This window comes from Canis lupus, chromosome 13, assembly GCF_011100685.1.
Source record: "Canis lupus familiaris isolate Mischka breed German Shepherd chromosome 13, alternate assembly UU_Cfam_GSD_1.0, whole genome shotgun sequence".
Classification (NCBI taxonomy): domain Eukaryota; kingdom Metazoa; phylum Chordata; class Mammalia; order Carnivora; family Canidae; genus Canis; species Canis lupus.
Window position 1 is genome coordinate 8,196,404 of NC_049234.1, and position 17,154 is coordinate 8,213,557.

General features: G+C 37.6%; 1 pseudogene; it reads left to right on the forward strand.

Moving 5' to 3' along the window:
* LOC111098517 overlaps positions 1 to 17,154 on the forward strand; it is an 81,390-nt pseudogene that overhangs the window by 24,229 nt on the left and 40,007 nt on the right.

The window sequence follows — 17,154 nt, forward strand, 5'->3', positions numbered from 1 at the left end:
ATAGGAGGAGGTAAGATAAAAACAAATATGTATGGGAGTCAGTCCCTTACAACTATGCAAAAGTTTCCAAACTAATTGCCTGAAGGAAAACCAAGAATATCTTTTGCCAAGAATGTTTCCCTCTAGTATTTTAATCCCAATAAATTCTATGTGTTTCAGAAAATGAATCCATTCTTTTCTAGCATCTTTAATTTGTTGATGTCTAGGATTTTCTACATTTTAATCATAGTATGAAATGAAACATTAGTTTTGAAAAGATATAGTTTGAGTTTTATACTTGGTTAGAATCTGAAAAGGTTGTTTTGAATATTTGAGTTTTTTCTTCCCTTTTAACAATCATGAATAAACTACTGTTCTTACACAATGTAGATGATTAAACGATAAAATTAGGAAGTAAATTCAACAATGGAGTAACAATGAAAACTCATGAGGGCTGTAGTGATGCTAGGCCATGGTATTTCATTGAAATGGTTGTTGCTTCTTAGCAAATGATGTGTCACTGCTTTGGGGCTGGCGTGTGGGAGGCCAAATGACTGCTGAAAATCTAGCAGTTGTAATATCTTAAGCCAGAAAATGTGTTGAAACAAATCTTCAAGTCAGCAGCAGAATCTGAAAACCCTACTAATGAACGCCTGTCCTGTTCTCTTAGCTAGGAATGCATTATCCCACTCCCACCACTCCTGCCACACCATCTCCAGATGGTCAAACTCTTTTTTGTATTTTTAAATCCAGATCAAATACCACCTTCTCCACAAATTGTGCCCCTGTGTCTTCCTCCCCACTTGAAAGTCAGTTCTTGTGTCTTTAAATGCTCATATTACTGCCTGTGTCTTTCTTGAGGCAGATTTACTCCTCTTTATTAGAGCCATCTGAATCCATGTCTCATTTCCCCTACTTGATTCTAAAAACTCTTCCAGTTCAGGTTCATTATCTGATTCATCTCTGACTTCTACATAGACCTCAGGGAATGCTCTACACAGGCCAAGAATAACAATGCGGAGACCTTACATTTATTGAGAGTTTACTCAGTGTGAAAAGTTTCGTTTAATCCTTCAAAACACATACAAGACTGGTACTATTATTATTTCTATTTTCCAAGTATGAGACCTGAGACTTCAAGAGAATAAATAAGTGGGAAATATTCCAACACAGGACTCAAACCCAGGCAATGTGACTTCAGGACTGATGCTCCAAAAAAGGGGAAGGGCATTAAGAAAACATGAATTTACCAAGTAGTTGACAGAATACAAAACAGAGGTGAAGGTTATATGTTCTAGTCTTCTTCTAGAAGAACATTCAGATAAATACTTCCCACCTTTCATGCTCCAGCCCTTTCAAAACAATACAAAAACAGCAGTCCACTGTCTCCCTCTATCCAGTGTTTGGGTCAGTTTTATTCTAACTTGGCAGAGCCAAGTTTTAAATTCAGGACCGCTGAAGCTAAAGCCTGACATTAGCAGCCACTCTACTAGGGTCCTCCAATCCCTTGAAGGTTAATCCTCAGCTTCTGTTTTGGTCATTAAAACTCTGTGTCCCTCTGTTGTCTTGCTGACCAAGTCCTAAAAACTCTTCCTTTCAAGCCTGTTTTTCCATATACTAAGGCTTCTAATTTCTCCCCCAGCCTCTTGTTTTCAAGGTCAAACCAGTCACCTTTTTCATTTTTTTCCTGAAGGTCAAATTTTTAGGTCTTGCCACATTCTTGCTGTTCCTTCTGTGTCCTCTTCAAGTTCTGCACACATGATAATAATATTAAGTAACTGCTTTGAGTTTTTCAGTTGTTGATCTAATAACTGTCATGTGCGTTTTTCTGAAAACAATAATTGCAAGATTGCATGGCTGATTCAGTAACTCTGCTGTCATGTGCATGAATATAAAATAAACACAAGGGAGCAGATGAGAGTAAGGGAAAGCAACTGCCAACTAGACCTTTAGAAAAGAATGATGTTCTGTAACCTCAGGAGCCATTGAGCACAACTGAACCATATCTATTTTGGGGAATATATTTAGGATACATGAAATATTGTGGCTTTCCTTCCCTGCCCCCTATACATTTGAGGTATATGGAACTGATCTAGTGCATAATGGTAAGCAGCCTAGTAACCTTGGTTATATGGTACTTTGAGTTAAGAGTGTAGTTCAGAACTATTTCTAGCATTTTCTTCCTATCAAGATTCATAATGATATAGCAATGCTGCATACACATCTTTTCTATGTTTCAATATTTTTGTGCTTGCTCTATAGAAATGACTCAACATGATATTTTTTATATACAAGGCATACAGATTTTATGGGGTTATTATGTGTGGTTTCAGTATTGATCTCAGGGGTTTTGTTTGTTTGTTTGTTTGTTTTTTAAATTAGTCTCTGCCAAAATACATGGGAGTAAAGAAGAATTTCAACATTTTCTTGCACACACCATAAAATACAAAGCCATTTCCTCTCATACTTTTAAGGGTTTTTCCAACAGAAGAAGTATATAAAAGCAGGCACTGAATAACTATCAAGTAAGACACATCTTACTCTTTTCATTACTATGAATCATCATTATTGTTACCGTTATGATTAGAGAAAGCCATCTCACTGCTAGTCATCACTAGCGTTTTGTCTTAACACTTTTTGGAATTTGAAATTTTAATTTGCTTATTTTGGTGATGAGTTTCCATAAGAAATCTTACCTAATTAGCCTAGGTACCAAGCCCATCTCGAATAGGTTCTTATTCTTGATCTATGTATAATTTAAATATGTCCTTGCATTTCCTTCTTTTGGTTTGATTCTAGCCTGCTCTTTTAACTTTGTGTGTGTCTCGGCCCCAATGTTGCCTTACTTTGGAGCACTTCTCAAACTTTAATGTGGATACAAATCACCTGGGGATCTCATTAAAGGCCCCATTCTTACTAGGTCCCTGGTGGGCCACAGATTCTGTACTCTCTTTTTTAAAAAAATATTTTATTTATTCATGAGAGACAGAGAGAGAGAGAGAGGGAAGGAAAGGCAGAGACACAGGCAGAGGGAGAAGCAGGCTCCATGCAGGGAGCCTGATGTGGGACTCAATTCCAGGTTTCCAGGATCATGCCCTGGGCTGAAGTTGGCGCTAAACCACTGAGCCACCTGGGCTGCCCAGATTCTGTATTTCTGATTAATTTTCTGGTGATGCTGATGCTGCTAGATCTGTGGACAATGCTTTGAATAGAGAACAACTTTACATTTAATAAGTTTTCAATCCTAAATGCAAAACTAGTCATTCATTTATTCAACAAATATTTATTGAAGCTCACCGTGTGCCAGGTAAATCAAATACTCTTCATTCTAATGCAAAGTCACCTACTTTTTTCCCACCATTTCTACTGCTACTACCACTCAAGTTCAGTGCTAAAATGATCTCTTCTGGACTTTTGCAATAGCTACTAAATGCATCTCTCTAGATACATCCTTGTTTCTTTTGTCAATTTATTTCTTTTAAATAGCCAACAAAAACAGATTTTAAAAATACACTTCTAATGATTTCAATTGACTGCTAAAATAAAATCCCAAAGTTTTGACTTAAAAAAATCAGCAAGGTCCTGCTTACCTTCATCTACCATCACTCTCCTTCTGGCTTTTGATGTTTCAGACATTTTGGCATTTTTTCAGTTACTAAGGTGCTAAGCTTCTTTACATTCCAAGTCCTTTGCACATGCTGTTCCTTTGCCTGGAATTCCCTTCCTCCTCTTCTTTATCCAGTAACTATTCACCCTTCTGATCTTAGATTAATGCCACTTCATCAGAGAACCCTCATTTGACCTTCCAGAATGTCAAGAAATCCTGTTACAAGTCCTTTCAATGTCACTTATTTCTTTTGGGGGACACTTTTCATGGACATAACTACAATTCAACATGCAAATTAACCTGCTTCCTCTGGTAACCAGTTACATAATGGAATGGATCATGTCTTTTTTATTTTTATACATCTAGTTGTTTTCACAGTGCCTGGCAAATAGTTGGTGTCAACAAATAATAAATGAAATGATAAAAAAAAATAGAACTTGGAACATTCTGGTCCATCTGGATCCCTCTGTTAAAAACAGAAGTAGTTTGCCAATTTTCAAAGAACCAATCTACAACAAAATGCACATCATTAAAATGTTATCCAGTTTCTTAGATGTATTCATTCGGTGTTTCAGTGTCTTTCAGTGTTTCCATGTCATTTATATGGTGTCCAATTTCCTCTGAAGTTCAGGAGATGACTAATAGAAAACTTAAATTACTTGCATATGAAAAAAACTCCAGCTGTTTATGTATTTGAGAAGTGTTTAATATACTGCCACATACAATCTTCTCCTACTGCTTCATAAATTGTTTCTGATGACACATAGTCTTTGTATATGGTGAATTATTATATGCTTTTAAGAATCCTTTGTCAAAAAGGAAGATGAATCTCCGGGAGCTACCTCTGAGAAAACCTTTGTAATTACATTATTTGGCTATTTTAAAAAGCTATGGTCTCATCTTTTCTCTGGTTGATAAATTTAATTTGTGAAAATATGTGTTGAATCTATTTCTCAAAGTTCTGCCACCACTGTGGGGCACAAAAGAACAGGAATGGAGGGGTTCCTCGTGATGAACCTTGGGTCCTGCATGCCCCTACATATTTAGGACCACATATGCACTGGCCTAGGAGATTTCTATAATCCCTTCAGAAAGTGGTATTTTAGAAATAGTTTTAGGTCTGGAGAGTCATCCTTAATTTTCTGAAATCAGTGGAGAAGCAAAAATAATTTTGGAAAATCCACCTATCCATCTTTCGCATAGTAAACAGGACAAATAATTCAAACGGGTGAATGGAAATAATGTTGCTTGTGGCTTGGTTAACATATCTCCTGAAGGCCTCTATTACTGCCTGACCCAAGACGATCTCAAGCATTGACCTCAGCCCTCCCCAGGCTGACACATTCTGTATCTCCAAAGTGGTGAGTCAGCTTTATTTTAAGCCCTGAATGGAGTGGGGCTTATTCTCCTCAGGTCCACAGTGGGCTCCAGGCCAGCAGCAGCTGTCTGCTCAGCGGGTTTCAGCCTACTGCTCAATGCAGAATGAGAACCCTTGGCAGGGAGGAATGAAATCCCCATGCTGATGGGAAAACGCTTATGTTGTCTACCCTCTCTTTGTTGCTGTTATTTTACAGTCCAAGTCCCATTTACGAGACATCAGGAAAAAGCTGCTCCAACCTCATAGCAGTGGAAACAGTCATTCTCACTGGTACACTGCACCGACACAGCTTAGCTCCTGAGCCAAGCCCGAGGAGGATGGCAGGCCTTCTGTAAACAGAGAGCTCTGACTACGCAGCACCACAGGGTTATCTCGGCCGTGTCCTGGCACTAACTCTTCCTCACCTTCTCATATGTGCACCTTCTCATCTTATCTCATTCCCAAAGGTTTAATAATAGTCTAACAATTGTTTTCCAATTTTTGTCCTCCATTTTCGTTATCCATTTGAGTAAACACACTTAAGATGTTTAAACTTTAATCTTCTAGCTGAGTTTCCCAATTTACAAGCATGGTTGATGGCTAAGGTAACCAGTCTATGAATGAGTCAAGAGGCTCAGTCCTTCCACAGTCTCTGAAGACTTTTATTTTTGTGGTATTTCAGAGATTCTCCTCCGATTTTCCTTTGCTTCCTAAGGTCAAATTCTATGGTTATATCCCTAAAGGATCCTGGGATATGCTAATAACAACTCATATTGTCTGCTTAGGTTCTGGGGGAAAATGAAGGGTTTTAAAATTCCCCACAAGAAATAAACCGCCCACCCTAATTCTCTCTCCTCTCTTTCACTGTTCACATGTACTTCTCTCTTCCTCTTATCTTTTCATTTCACTGTAAAGCCTTTTCATTCTTCTCTTCATTCACTTAACAGCGTTATGCTGAGGCTTGCCATGTACTAGACACGAGAGAGGCAATAATGAACAAGGCCGAACTTCTCCCTGACCAGTTTGCATTCCAGTGAGGAAAACCAACAATAAATAGGTGAGCAAAGTCATAATTGAGAGAGTAATGAGTTGCTGTTATAGATAATAATGGAGACAGTTTCCTTTCTACCTGAAGTAAAAGCACTCTACCTAGAATTCAGAGGAACATGCTCTGAAAAATTGTATTTAAGCTGAGATCTAAAGAATGAGATCATCGCACATGCAAAGAACTTGGGAGAAACATTTCAGGCAGAGGGAAGGGGAGGGAACAGAAAAGATCTTGTGGTATTTTAGAGACTGACTGAAATCCAGAGTAGCTGGAGGGTAATAGAGTGTCCCCAGTTGAACTTGATGAGGGAAGCTGGGGCCAGAACTACAGAGCTCTGTAGGTCATAGAAAACTCTTGAAGAACGATGTTAGACTTTTTGTGAGGACCTTGTAGGAGCTCTGGTGATTGTGGGGCAAAACCAGGTAAGAGTCCCAAAGAAATCATCTGCTTGGTAGATTACGTATAGATGTGTTCAGCCTAAACCTGGAATGAGGGTCAGGGGAGAAACTCAAGAAATTCCCTTCTCAAGAACATTATCCACAAAGAAGTATCCAGAAGAACCAGTGTTCTTATTTTCAAGAGTACATTGTGTAATGTAATATATACAGTGTTGTATATTCCAGCACTTGGAATGTTTCCCCTCTGTATTTTTCAGGACATACTTTCACCCACTCGTTGACTACTTATCTCTGTATTCTAGACCTATTTAGCAGGCATCCAGGTTGGGTAGACCAATGCAAATTTCTAGGCAAATTTGGCTGAGCCCATCCTACTTGAATACAGACTAAAATAACCTCAACAAACTCCTTTTAGCTTTTTATTCTCATGGTTCTTTTCTATGTGAATGCCTGTTGAGTTTGTACTTTGTACCATATTCCACATCTGCTAGTATTTGACTTTTAAAAATTCTTAATATGCTTTCATCATGCTCCCAGGTTACAGGTTAAAATGTGATCATTTGATTCCTAGATTTCTCCTTCAATTTTTTTTTTGTTGGAGGATTACCATCAAGCTGTAAACTCCTGATACTTTGGTAATAGTTTTAGAAATTTAAAATACAAATGCACTTTCTGCATTATTTTCCAATACAGAATTTTTTTCAACACTACTTCAAATGAACACTTTAATTGACTTCCTCAGGCTCTTTCAATAATAGGTTGAGCCAAAGGTGAAATAATATCTTATTATTTGCATTACTGTATTTCAGAGCATAGGACTAAATCTGGTGGAGAAGTAGGAAAAGTCACATATAAAGGACCCAGATGGTGGAATACCACATGTTCTATGTCTTAGTGTGAGAAACAGCTCAAGCAAGTAAACTATTCCCAGACATTTATTACATAGCCCAGGTTTGGAATAATTATTGTGCTTCTGGCAGGAGACAAAGGTGGAAAATGGAAATTTAAGTAGAGTTAATATTAAGGAATTATTGCATTCTTTTCTGAACATAATCACCTGTAACTGGAAAAGTAATGGTTCCATATGTCATGTTCTTTATTGATTTCTTTTAGATATTTGTGCTTACTCGACCAAGTGTAGGTATGGGATGTTGCTAACCCAGTTTTTTTTAAAGATTTTATTTGCTTATTTGAGAGAGAGAGAGTATGTGTGCACAGGTGGTGGGGGAGGGGCAGAGGGTGTGGGAGAAGCAGACTCCCTGCTGAGCAGAGAGCCCAATTTGGGGTTCCAATCCCAGGATCTAGGGATCATGACCTGAGCTTCAGGCAGATGCCCAACCAACTGAGCCACTCAGGCCCACCTAGCCCAGATATTCTTGAGAAATTAATAAAATCAAGTGGTTATTAATAATAAGACAGTATGTTTAGAGTATTTAGTTCCATTTCAAAATAGAAGCTAATATCTAACATAATAGAAGCTAATACTTCAAAAACTATAAATGGCATACTTTTATGAAAATGCCTAAAAGCATATCCTCCCTGTGATATCTATACAATTTTCAAACAAATTGACATACATTTTGCCTACTCACTACAAACTGTAGCAACAATTTCATTTAATCACTTTGTACATCCACTTCTAAATGTATACGGCAAATCTCTTTTTCATGGCACTTCTTAACACGAGGTCACTAATTTTTGTGCAGGCTTTTCAGTATCTCACTAATATTCTTTCTTTCTTTTCTTTTCCTTCCTTCCTTCCTTCCTTCCTTCCTTCCTTCCTTCCTTCCTTCCTTCCTTCCTTCCTTCCTTCCTTCCTTCCTTCTTCCAGAGAGAGAGGGAGAAGGAAGGGGAGAGAGAGGGGTAGAGGGGGAGGGAAAGAATCTCCAGGAGACTCCATACTGAGCACAGAGCCCCATGTGGGGCTCTATCTCATAATCCTGAGATCATGACCTGATCTGAAACCAAGAGTTGGATGCTTAACCAACTCAGCCACCCAGGCACCCCTGATGTTATTTCTCTATTAATAAAACTTTACTTCTCTCACTGAGACTACCTAGTTTATCCCAACAGATTTTTTTTATTGCCCAGATGAAGATTATACAGCATGACAGCCCTTTGATTAATAAAACATTAGCTTTTTTTAAAATTCAGAAATTAGTAAATGGACCAGGACTGACTGTAACAAATACCTTATTTCAGCTGAATATCACCAACAAAGTACATCTTGCTTCTGTTAGCATAAACACAATGATCTAGAAGAGATAGCTACTCAGAACTCCAAAGAGAAAATCACCAATAAAAAACTATGCATAAATCATGGCTCTCTTGGCTTTGATAATATAATGCATGATAATGGGAAAGAATCAAATATTTATTCTATATTTCCTGTGTGAATTTTATCTTAGGGTATATAGATAGCTGGGGATGGAAAGTTTTTATTTAAGAATAATACAAACTAATGAACAAGAAAAAGGATTTACAAAATCACCTAAAAATATTCTTGAAAAAAATAAGTATAATTCAGGCCAGAGTGTCAAGATTTATATCCAGTGAATGTTTTAAAAACTATCCTGTATGACTGAATTTCAAACACTAGTATAAGGCCTCCTTTTTTTCAGGATGGAAATTAAGACCTGGACAAGTAAAGGAACTTGGCTCTTGTCATGCAAGGATCCAGTGGCTTTTTTCATACTAGAATCATAAGCTACATCTCTTAAATCCTGATCTTTTGTTCTTTTAAGATACCTAACTGCTTGTTATTTTGGTGCTCTATCTATGACACTTGAAGAATGTCCCTATGGATTCTCCTGGGTAACAAAGCCAATGAGTCATAAAATGGCTGTTGTCTTTATTTTAAAATTTCTAGGAGAAGGAGCCTGAAAATGAAACAAAGTGATTGAAGATTCAGAGGCCTTCCTCCCAAGACTTTTTTTAGAGTTAAGTTTACAGAAGTCCATGTTTGCAGTATGTCCAGTGGTCAGAATCATGACTACCCAGTAAGTTTAAGCAAAAACTTTGGTTCTTTGTAATTAGGGGGATCTGCGGGAAGAGGGAATCTCTAACACATTCTTCCCAGGCTTTGCCATAACTCTCCGTGGCTTACTGCTCAGAAAGGAGGAAAAGTATGAGGAAAACAAACAGAGACAGACCTTCTTTGTGCATTGGCTTTTGGCCTGCCAAATCAGCTGGCTGGACGCAGAGGCAATTTCCTTAGTGTTTGCAGCCTTACGCTGACTTCTGCGTGGGGAAGTTGGGCAATATTTATTGTTGAATGGGACCCTGGGAGATTATTCTTGGAAGAAACAACTTCTGTGAACCTTTGTGTGTTGACTGAAAATCTCTTCTAGGTTTCACAAACTGGATGTAGGTTTCACAAACTGGATGTAATTCCCTCCTCCCAACACAAAAAGGACAGTGAAACAAAGAAAAATTCTTCAATCCATATAGATATGGCTTCTTACTCATGATTTACTTTGAGAGCACTGAGTTAGGGAAGTGTGGAAATAGGGAGATAAACTTTAAGATACCATGAGCTGCTCTCTAGGAGTTTGTGAACCATTGAAATGGAAAAATATCTCTTTACTAGTTATTCATTTAAAGGTCATGTTTTGACTTCCTTTACATGTAGAGTCATGGGTCAATTACTCAGAGATATGACAATGAATGAAACATACTCTTTGGCTTTAAGGTGCTTACACAATTCACCGTCTTCCAAAAAAAAAGTAAAACAATCGTAAGAATAAATGAACCATCTGGTATCAATATTAGTGTGATTTACATAGTCCATTAAGTGTCATTAAATAGTCATGCAAATGCTCTTTCTCTCTCTAAATTAATGTCTGAGAATAGGGAGAAAGTGGCGGTGAGCACATAACCTTAAGTAGGGAAGGGCCAGGGCCTTGGGCTTTGCTGTGTTCCTAGTCCTCTTGTCATTTGCAGCTGAGGTGAGATTCATGAGCTGGTCTTTTCCATGAGGTCAGGGCTGAGCAGCTCTCTCTGGCAAATGAGCCTCACACTGGCTTCTGGTAAGAAGTCATGTAGTCAAACCAGTATGACAAGCCCCCCAGCCAGAGTCTCAGTTGTTTAGAAACCCAGGGTGACACCAGAAAGTTAACCTTTGCAGATTTCCTCCACGTGACCATGTAGTATTGCCAAATTGCTGTGGCCACTGCCCATCTTGGTGACTAGAAGGTGTTTCCTCTAGAGGTAACATCTCTCCAGGAGTCTAAATGTGGAGAGAGAAAAGCTCTTCTTTGCCTTCAGTGTCTCCCTGACCTCTCTGGAATGTTCTCTCCTTTTCACCAGAGAGGACATCAAAGATACCTATCTGACTAACATCCATTTTATTTTTCTCTTCCCTTCTCCTTCCCACAAATTTCCTAGGCCTGGAAAAGGTCAAGCATTTCTTCCATTTGCCCCAAATCTTATCTTCTCTTTACATTCATTTGATCCAGATGGAGCGTGCCCTCAACACCATAGTGAATCCCCTGAGCATTTTTATAACCTAAACAGGGAGCAAAGGCACTGGGGATCCTGAACATTCTACTCTTATAACAGCAGTCTCTTTTGATCTCAGAGGCCAGGTAGGATTTTATTCTTTCTCTTCATAATACCCAAATATCTGCCGAGGTTAATGGGTGTTTTGGGTAGATGAGGATGGAGCTCTAGTACTCAGAAAGTCTAAATGAAAAGTATATTGATAAGGTTTACAGCATCAACTTGTTTGTGACTATTATACTTATCATTAGGAGTTGTTTTACCCATTACCCCCTACAGTTCCAAAGGGCTGATGAGTTTTAATCCTCATGTAAAGAACTCTCCAGAAATGAGTAAAATCTAGTTTATTTTCCAGTATAATCTCTATGAAACAGGGATATCAGAAGCTTTGAACAACTACTTGCATTGACAGGAAGTAGTGCCAGAAGTTTCTATAATGGGAGAAGCCACTTTTAGGTACATTCAGTAGAGCCCTTTATATGAATTAATTGCCTCAAGACATATATTACAGTCTGGCAAAGCTCTCCTTTGCTGACCAACAACCTGCGGCCAACCCCAGGTGGAGTGAAGGTGAACATGAAGGAGAACTGCTGCTTTAAGGTTCGTTAGCCAAAAGAAGAAAATGAAGAAGAAACTGAAGAGGCCAAATCCCAATCCAGGGAGCACATGTGAGACACTGCACAGAACCTCCAGCACTGTTCTGGAGGGATGTGAGAGGGCCTAAGTCCTTAAACATCAGTGACAAGTTGGTGAACTTGGAGGAAAACTATTTAAACATTACAAAGGCTTCTTACTTTTTTCTCTTTCCCTGCATTGAGGCCTGGGAAAAGTGATGGACACATGTTAGATCACAAAGGAAATGACTATATCCATATATTTACTATTTAAAGTATTTTAATTTCTCATCTTATATTGCTGATTTAGCCTCATTCTTTAAGAATATAAGCATCACTGGCTTTATTATTATTATATTTTAATTTGTAAGCACCAAATCATTCATGGGTCAATGAGTTCTAAAGCTTACCTGGTTTCTGAATAACAGAGACAGATATTGATACTGCTTCTTAGAGTTATTATCACAGTGTTGCTAAAATAGAAGTCATGCTGTTCCCTCTGCCTAGAAACTCCTCTCCTATTCTTTACACATTTAACTTCTACTTATTCTACTTCCCCACTTCTCAGACCCAACACTCATATTTAAATCAGATTCCCATTATACTCTCTCACTGCATCCTCTAACACTTGTCTTGATTTGTACTTGTATATCTATTTGTGTTATTTATTATTTTTAATATTTGAAACAATAGTTCATTCTTCAGAGAACCAAAGGGGAGAGAGAGAAAGAGACCCTCATCATAGATGGCAGGTGGTGGCTAGGAACCTGAGAAGAACACAAAGGGAGGGGTCCACCGCCAGCCATTTCACAATACTTGCCTCTTGGGATTTACATAGAGGGCCCCAGATCCTCCTCGGCACTTCCTTCCCACGGCTTGCTGAGAGCCCATATTCATGATCTTTACTTTCCCTCCAACTTCAAATTTGTTCTTCATCAATTTCTTTGGCTTCTAAACACATGATTGTGAGGATCTAAAGTAGTCGTAGAAAAATGAGAACCAGTGAGCTTAAAAACATGCCTGTGATGTGCAGCAGATTTGGACTTGAACCCTGGACAACCTGATTCCAAGGTGCATGAGCTAGCTTCCTGTTATATCAGCTGCCTGGTGTTCACAGCTCAGCCCCAAGATTGACTTTAATGCAACTGTATTTCTGATACTGTGCTCAGGAGCTATAGTAAGCTCCTTGTTCTTTTTATTTTTTTTAGGACCAAGCCCCTATTTCAGCATTCTGCCTTTTTTATGTCCCCAATACATCTATCTATGCAGTTTTCTGTTAAAGCAGACGGGAGGCTGGATTGGGGCAGAACAAATTATGTAATTTGAAAATGGCTTGCCTTTACTCCAAGCAGGTTCTGATACAGACTGCCGAGAAGGAAATGACCCTGTACCATTTTTGAGAATTCTTTGATTTTCAGAAGCAGGGTCACCTGTGCTTTACCCCTTGCTTTGTGAGCCTCCCCACTATTCCAGTTTTTCTAGCACCAGCATTCTTTGTGGTATCAGAGATTTATTTCTAAACCTACTCCCCTGGTATATGTTAGAGCTGTAATTTCCAGGCTCTGACTGCTTTTCTTCCTAAACTTTTTTAGGTTGCTTTCTTTTCATTCTTTTCCACCACCTCCCCTATATTCTGCCTGGACTCTTCTCCTATAACCCCAGCATATCCTGGCACCATGCTTTCCTCACTAACTGAAATGTCTGCCAACTGTTTACCATGGATCTTTGGCACATCTGTGTAGATTCTCTTCTTTTATTTCTACTCAAATAAGCCCCAGAGGACATCTTGTGGTCTATCTGGTTACTGGGTCTCCATCATTCTAACCCCGCCACCATTTGTCTGGACCTCCTCGCCACAGATATCCACACAATTATCCCTTGTTCTTTATTGTTAACTTGAACCTTCTTTTAATAGCTTCACCATGGATGAATGAGCTTTTAAAAAGAGAGATGTGTCTTCCTTACATACATTTTTATATGAATTCTTGTTTTATAGCCCCTGAATGGGTTGATTTGTTCAGAAAACACAATAGAGCACAGATGTTTGGGCCAAGTATGCTTGGTAAATGGTATTCTCTAAAGAATGTTTTTAAGTATATGAACACTCACAACAAAAGATGGACATGTTTCCATTTTGCAAGGCTTTAATTTTTTTCTCAGTCTTGTCAAAAATTGGATTCATGAACTAAATTGGTAGAGTATTTGTTTAAAATTATCACTAACAAAATATATGAATCTATATATTAAAGCTTATAAAACCACTTTCATAAAAACTTAAAACCTTTTAAGTGTTAGTATTGCCAAACATTCCTAAGCCTAACATAGGTTAGGGCATGCTGCCTCATATTCTTGCTCAGAGGAATATCTATTGTTTTTGTCTGTGAGCCACTGAGAATGGTTGTGATATGGATATGTAGGTATAGGATGGTGTGTTGTGGTGTTACTGCATGGGACCTTTGTCAAATTCCTATTTGGTGGAATTTGTTGAATATAAAAACACTGTACTTCTGTGAGTTTGCTTTTGAAAAATTTTCCTGGTAACTGTGGCCATAGCAATTACCTGAAACAAAAATTGGTAACTTATTTCCTTTTCCCTCCTCAAAGTAGGTTGAGACTAAGAGTATACTCTGAGGATTTTACAATTAGTTATTATGGTTTTTTATTTTTTAATCTTTCAGTGATTTTGCTTATGTAGGGAAGACCTACATAGTAACTGATATTAATATGTAAAACATTTTCAATCAGTACCAATAATCACTCATGTTTTCATGTAAAGTGGTTTTGAATACCTGAAGCTTTTAGACTCTCATTTTACTGATAATAATTGGTATCTATAGATATAGAAATAATAGGTAGAGAGGTAAGTAGCTTCAAATTTCAGTAAACTGATAGAGTTAAATACATTCGATTGTGCTGTTTCAGAGAAGTTCAGGATAAGGTCACATCTGAAAAGTGAGCCCTCTCGCATTCTAGAAAAAATGCCAGTTTGGAATTTCCATATTTGAGACACCCCCACCCCTACCAATAAAATATAGGTTATATGATTCTAAAGTTTTCAGCTAGAACATTTTTCCTTCAAGGCAGAAGAAAACTGCAAGTTATTATAGCCCATGATGTGTATTTAAGGAGAATGTGGGATAATAGATAATTTCACCTTATTTCTAGACTAAATTAATATGATTATATATTATTTCATACCACAAGAGAAAAATTATTTTCTTGTAAAGGTTGATTTCTCTCCCAAATTAAATAGACTGCTAGTTATTTTGATCAATATTTTCCATGAATACCACTACCAGCCAGATGTTTTAAGGAAAGAATAAAATCACATTTGTCACTAGTCCTATCCCAAATTTATAATAACTAGGCAACTTGTAGGATATGTGCTATGGTTTCATTGCCTGTTGGTTTGAGTTTGGGGATGGGGAGGAATCACCAGTAATTATCCATCTACACAGCTGACCAAGACACATACAGTCATTGTATGCTCTCGGTTAAGCTGTATAGACAGATCACCATTAAAGACTAAATATAGCTGCCCTCTTGAAGGAAAGAAGCATTTGAATAGATGAGGATGTTGTCTAAGAAAGACTCAAGAACTAAGATCCTAAATTAATAATGGAGTATGTGCTTTAGAGGGCACATGCAAGGAATATTCAATGAATTAGTCACCATAAACTTACTCAAGATGAATTGAGGTGCTCTCATTCAAACAGGTAAATGAAAGAATTAAAATTAAGAGATGTGCTTTTGCTTACATTACCTGGTTAGCTTCCTCCAGCTAGCCCATCAAGTGAATTGAAAGCTGTGCCTCCTAGAAGGGGAAAATTAAAGCCTATAATATATAAAATATCATAGTTCCTATAATGTTTTTTGTTAATAAAAGTGTGGAGAGAGCCCAGCCACTGGAATTGGAATCTCAAGCAAAGCTACATAAGAGGGAGTTTATCAGAAAAAAAGTGAATTGATAAGATACCCATTAATGGACTATGCCAGACCCCTAAGGAGAGGTATGCCTTGCAGAGAAGACAATGCTCTAGCAGCCAGTGTGAGGGGGTCACTCCCCAGAAGTGCCCTGTGAACCAGAGAAGATAGATATTAATTTTCTGCATTGTGATATCAAGAATAAGTTTGTTTCCCTCTATTTTGTCATATCAAAAACCAAACAGATGTTTTGCTAGTAAATTGGACTACATATAAATTGTTCAGATAATTAAAAATGTGTTCAGCTAAAATAGAACAGTGAAAAACACATTAAAAGATTACTTATAGTAAATGCTGATGGCTATTATATTATGTAAAAGTCTCATAAAATTTTTAAGAAAGCCTCAAGAGTCTCAATAGACATATGTATAAAATGTATAATAAGCAATATCTATTGAGAGAATGGAAATGTTGTCAACATTGAGAATAACAATATAAATGATTATGCAATGCTATTTTCTTCTGGTGAAAAATGAAAGTGATCTTCTAGCCCCATTGATTGCAGCACAGAAAAGTGAAGAATAAAAAATGACATTCTAGAAATATATTTGTCAGTTCTTGTCAATAAAAATTATGTAGTAATATCCTTTGGCCTACTAATTTTACTTCTAGAAACTACCTAAAAAAAGAAATAGTAGTGAAAGCAAAAAAAATTATGCACAACCATATTCACTGAATCTCATAGATCTGTGGTCACCCTGGTTCCATCCCTGACAGGTTCCATGGCTTTAAGTTATTGCTCTGAGTAAGCCTCAGTTTGCTTATCTGTAAGCTTGAGAAGCTCTACCTCAATCAGTTATGAGTATGAAGATGGTATATATATCAACTGCTTAGTGCCCATGCTGAATAATTGACTGCAATACAATATCACTAATAAATCTCTAGCTGTAGGGAAATGACTATTAGGTTAATTTGACAGATCAAATTGATAGACTAGCATGTGCCTATTGATACTGATATTTACAAATAGGAAATAATGCCTACAATTATTATCTTAGAATGTTAATAAATATATCAGCTGCACAGTGATGGTGATTTCTGATATTTAAATGACAAGAAAAGGAAGGAGGGAAAGAAGGAAGGGCAAATGTAAGAAATTGAGTCTAGAAAAATGTCCTGGAAGGAAATATATCACAATGTTAGCAACAGTTATTTGTGTTAGGATGAAGATTTTTTCCCCCATATGGTTGAAAATTTATTGAATAGAAGAATACCCACTCCTAAAAAAATGGCAGTGTGACGAGTTCTGCAGATCTGCTCCCCATAAAATAACGATGACTGATAAACATGATAAAAAGAGAAGTATTTAAGATCTTTGCAAATATTCCTGGGGGCATAGAGCTAATGAAAAAATAATATTCAGGAAAATCTATTACATCTCAATAATTAGGTGAGAGTCTGTTGTGATTTTTTTGCATATCTTTTTTTATTGGAGTTCTATTTGCCAACAGATAGCATAACACCCAGTGCTCATCCCGTCAAGTGAACCCTTCAGTGACTGTCACCCAGTCACCCCATCCCCCCACCCACCTTCTTTTCCTCTACCCCTTGTTCATTTACCAGAGTTAGGAGCCTCTCATGCTTTGTCACCCTCTCTGATTTTTCCCACTCATTTTCTCTCCTTTTCCCTATGATCCCTTTCACTACTTTTTATATTCCCCATATGA